This window comes from Penaeus japonicus, unplaced genomic scaffold (genome assembly GCF_977035675.1).
Source record: "Penaeus japonicus unplaced genomic scaffold, GWHDUDI00000001_assembly GWHDUDI00000004, whole genome shotgun sequence".
In the NCBI taxonomy this organism is placed as follows: domain Eukaryota; kingdom Metazoa; phylum Arthropoda; class Malacostraca; order Decapoda; family Penaeidae; genus Penaeus; species Penaeus japonicus.
In genome coordinates, this window is record NW_028234406.1 from 43,936,202 (window position 1) to 43,941,201 (window position 5,000).

The following is a 5,000-nucleotide window of genomic DNA, read 5'->3' on the forward strand; positions in this document are numbered from 1 at the left end:
CACACAACAGGAGACTGATGTCGGGTCCTCAACACCATCTCCATTTTATAATCCTCAATCTTTTTTTTTTTCTTCTTCTTCTTCCTATTGCATTCATATTATTTCCCAAGAAGTATGACGTCACTTGGGGATTTCCTCGCATATTAATGAATCACATTGGGAAAATATTTCAAGGAGAGATCTTAAATATGGAGATGAGTTCTGGGAGTTGGGAGTGTTTTCTTTGGGTTTTCTTGTGAGCGGGATTTACGCGTGTACTGTGAGTGTCTTTTGTTTGTTTGTTGTTTGTTTGGCAAATGGAAGGGTATGAATGGTGTATTTTAATCAGTTGTATCGGAAAGAAACGTTTGTCTATCTCTCTCTCGCACTCTTTCTCTTTCTATCCCTCTCTCTTTCCTTCTCTGTCTGTCTCTGTCTCTCTCTCTCTCTCTCTCTCTCTCTCTTTGCCTCTCTCTCTATCTAACGCTCTATATATTCCTATTCCTATCTGTATCTGTTTATTCTTTGAATTTAGAAATGAAGAGAATAATACATTTAGATCACAATGTCAGAGAAGTTGTGAGAAGATTTCAGAGAAGATGAACGCAACTTTTATGATGGAGTTGGAAACCCATCAGGTAATCATTAATTTTCAAGAATTTATTTGATACGTTGATGAATATGAACATTACCTTTATTCAAGTAATTTATGTCATGGGGGAAGTAATTTTTGATTAATACATTAAGATCATCGTTACTTAAAGACCGTAATTAAGTTTTAATCTAAAATACGTGATTAAATCTTAGTAATCAAGGTAATTATAAATTTAGCCAACGTAGTTAATCAAATCAACAGAAAACGAGGACAATTATATTCATAGAAAACGGAGGACCCAAATTATCGACGCCATTTTGGATGCTTGAGCTTATGAGAATTCCTTATAAGGAGATAAAGAACGAGGAGAAGGGAACAGAACAAAGAAACGTCCGATAAAGAAAGGAAATGAGGAAAGTAGGCTAATGGAAACGGAAGAGGAAGAGGAGGAAGTAGATAATATGAGTGGAAGTGACATAGAAGAAAGTAAGTGAGGGGAGAATAACGACGAAAATAGGGAGAGAAGAAGAGGGAGGAAGAGAGAACGAGATAATAAGGAGAGAGAGAGATGATAGGACAAAGGAGAAAGTGAAGAAGGTAAGTAGGGAGAAGGAGAAAGAGAGTGAGAAGTGGAGAGGAAGAAAATGTAAGGAGAGAGAAAAAGAGAGAGGAGAAGGGGTGAGCGAGAGAGAGGGAGCATGAGGGGGGAAGGGGAGAAAGGGAGAGGTAAGGGAGACGGAAGGGGGGGAGAGGGGGGGGCCTAGAAACGACAACGGCGAAGCAAGACCTGTTTGGCGAGCGTTCAGTGTTCACGTGGCGTCTCCGTGGAGCAGGGATGAAAGCCGCCATGTTAATGAACCTGCCTTGCCTCGGGCTGGGCAGGTAGGAGGTGGAAGGAGGGGGAGGGGGGATGAGGTGGAAGAAGGGGGTGGTGGTGGGGAAGGGGGTGGTGGTGGAGGAGGGGGAAGGAGGAGGGAGAGGGGAAGAGGGTGGTGGAAGGAGGGGGAGGGGGGGAAAGGGGGTGGTGGTGGTGGAAGGAGGAGGAGGGGGAGGGGAAGGGGGTGATGGTGGAAGAGGAGGAGGAGGGGAAGGGGGTGGTGGTGGTGGAGGAAGAGGCGGGAGGAGGGGGAGGGGGTGGAAGGAAGAGGAGGGGGAGGAGGTGGTGGTGGTGGAGGAAGGAAGAGGAGGGGGAAGAGGTGGTGATGGTGGAGGAAGAGGCGGAAGGTGGGGAGAGATGGTAGAAGGAATAGGAGATGGAGTAGGAGGATATGGTAGAAGGAGTAGGAGAAGGAGAAGAAGAATGAGGAGGAGGAGGGGATGTGGAGGATGAACAGAACGGGAAGGGGAGGAGAAGATGGTGATTGTGGTAGTGGTGGAAGGAGAGGAGAAGGTGGAGAAGAAGAAACAGAAGAAGCGGAAAGGAAGGAATTGGGAAAAGGGAAATATGAGAGGAAGAAGAAAAGGAGAAAGGAAGAGGAGCTATAGGAATAAGCAAAGAAAAAGGAGTAGGGGGAGGGGGGAAAAGAAAAAGGTCAGGGTAAGAGAGAGGAAGGGGGAGGGATGGGGGGTAGAGATAGTTTGGAGGGAGGGGGGAGGGGGTGGAGGGAGGAGATACATCGAAAGGCCTAACATGACTGGGTCATGGATCAGAATTAATAAGTGTTAGTTACGAGACTTTGACGTTTTATGAAAGATGTTGCTACTATCGTTTATCTATTTAAATATTTCTAGTTTTACTTATCTTTTTTCATTTAACTACTATTTATCTACCTTTTTTCATCGTTTGATTATTCATATATACATTTTTTTTATTTTTTTTTACATCGAAGTAAAACGTGTTTTGATATGCTACTCGTACAGCAAGAATTTTTTTTCTCATCTTGCATGTGACCGACGTTGACTGACCTGAATAATTCTAGGCAAAAGGGAGAAGGGAAATGCGCCTCTAACAAGTAACCTTAATTAAGAGAGAGCGAGTGATGTGACTTTGAGACAGGTAGTTCATGACGTGTTTGATGTGGATTTCGCTTATAGAAATTCTGATGTTGATAGGCTGTATTTATAGATAGGTACCTGCAAGAAGGCACTTATGGTAACTTGTGTCTCTTAGAAGCAATTTAGTTGAAAGTAACTTGAAAAGATAATTTTTTTTTCTAATAGAAATGTTGACGTTATAAGCTAATTGTAAGCAAGGCCTCATAGAAACAATTTATTTGGAGGTAACCGAAAATAATGCATGCCGCGTTATATCGTAAATGATCTAAGACTTAATAGGCCTATCTCAGCCGAGTGAGAGAAAGAGAAAAACAGAGAGATTTAAAACATAATTAAACGAAAACAACAGAGAGAAAAGAAAAAAAAAATAAACACCTCTCTTCCTCTTCTCTCTCTCTCACCACCATTCCGCTCTTCTGTCTCAATTCTTGGACGATTCGATTCGCCTCACCTCTCCCCACCACTCTCATAACAGGACCATTGTTATCATATCATACCACTGTTATGAAGAGATATTTAGGTCATTAAGGGTCTTTCTTACCTCAGATGGTGTGAGGGACCTTCTCGGCGGCCTCGGGTCATCTACAACGTCGCAAGATACTTCAGGGTAAAGAAGGTGCTCCTCGTCGACGCTTGCTGGTGCTACAGGTAAGGCTTGTTGGAAACGACTGTGATGCCGTGGCCTCGTCTGGCCTTTATATATGCACGTGCCCCCTCCCCTCCCCCCCCCTCTCTCTCTCTCTCTCTCTCTCTCTCTCTCTCTCTCTCTTGGTCCCCCCCCCCCCCGCTTCTCTATCACCTGGCACCCCCTCCCGCTCCCCTCCCCTCTCTCTATTACTGGGTTCCCCCTCCCTTCCCCTCTTCCCTGTCACCTGGTTCCTCCCTGCTCCCCTGTCTATCACCTGCCCCCCCCCCTCCTATTACCACGTTGCTCACCCCCTCCCCACAACCCCACCCATCTGTTTCTCCATCTATCCCCCCGGCTCTCCCCCTCTACCTCCTCCCCATTTCCTTACCTGTCAATTCCCTCTACCCTGTCTTCTCTTCCCTCTCTCCCTTTCTACATTCTCCCTTTATCATGACCCTCGTTGTTGCCCTCCCTGTTTTTAGTCTCCCTTCTCCTCTTCCTTCTCCTCTTCTTCATCTTCTCCTTCTTGCTACTCCTTCTCTTCTTCTCCCTTTTCTTCTTCTTTCTTTCTCATACTCCTCTTCTACTACTACTACTTATTATTATTATTAATATAATTATTTTTTCTTATTCTTCTTCTTCTTTCCTCCTTCTCTCCCTCCGCCTCCTCCTCCTCGCATTCCTCCTCCTCTCACCCTTTGGCTCTTCGTCCCTGCTTATCCCCTTATAGAAGGGGCCTAATGTTTTCGAAGTCGTTAGATGTAAAAAATGTGTGTGTGTATGTGTGTGTGTGTGTGTGTGTGTGTGTGTGTGTGTGTGTGTGTGTGTGTGTGTGTGCGCACGCGCGCGTGTGTGTTTACTGAGAGAGAGTGTCTAGAACAAGAAATATATAGACAGATGGACTGATAGATATACAGAAATTAGACAGATACAAAGAAATGAAAAAAGAGGCAACCATTTAAGCAAAGCACAGACAAAAATTGTGGTGTTGCAACGGAGTGCAACGCCATCGCTTGTTGCAAGAGAGATAACACCAAACACGTCAGTCTTCTCACCAATCCTTCTGTCCCTCTTTCCCTCCTCTCCCTCTTTCCCTCCTGTCCCTCTTTCCCTCCTCTCCCTCTCTCCCTCACATCCTCCCTCCCACCCTCTTTTTTTTCCTTCCTTCGCTTCTTCTCTTTCACCATCTACTCTTCTTTAGCTCTCTCTCTCTTCTTTCTCTCCTTCCTCCTTCCCTCTTTCCCTCCTTGCCTTACTCCTTCATTTGTTCTCTCCCTCCATCCCTTCCTCCCTTCCTTCCTTCCCTCCCTCGCTCCCCCTCTATCCCTCCTCCCCCTACCTCCCTCCCTCCCTCCCTCCATCCATCCATCCACCCATCCATCCTTCCATCTCCTCCCTCCCTCCCTCCTTCCCTCCCTCCCTCCCCCTCTCCCTCCCTCCATCCCTCCCTCTCTCCCACATATCCTTCCCCTTCCTTCCTCCCTCCCTCCCTCCTACCTACCCTCCTTCCCCTCCTCTCCTCAAAAGTCAATTACTCATTCCCTCCGGAACCTGGACTGCGAAGGCACCTGCAAACAGATGAACATCGTGCGACCTGAGAGAAAGGCAAAGAAAACGGGATGTGGCTTGTTGTGGCTTGTGTCTGTGTGCACGTGATTGCATTGGCGTGTGCACGTGCTTGCTAATGTAAGATTCGTGTCAGGAAAGATGGAGGAGGTGGAGGAGGAGGTAGAAATGGAGGAGGAGATGGTGGTGGAGGAGGAGGAAGAGGAGAAGGTGGAGGAGAAGGAGGAAGGGTTGAGA

The 5,000-nt window shown here is 46.3% G+C and overlaps 1 protein-coding gene across 2 annotated transcripts in view; it reads right to left on the reverse strand.

Annotated features, from left to right (window-relative positions):
• LOC122256509 (uncharacterized) overlaps window positions 1-3,252 on the reverse strand; it is a 5,362-nt gene extending 2,110 nt beyond the window's left edge. Inside the window, exon 1 of one of the 2 annotated variants that reach the window (XM_086536572.1) lies at window positions 3,111-3,252. The gene's annotated coding sequence lies outside the window, so the exon portion shown is untranslated. Of the gene's footprint in view, window positions 107-3,110 lie in introns of those variants that run through there. The other variant, XM_086536573.1, reaches the window with a different exon arrangement.
• Window positions 3,253-5,000: the final 1,748 nt, after the last annotated feature.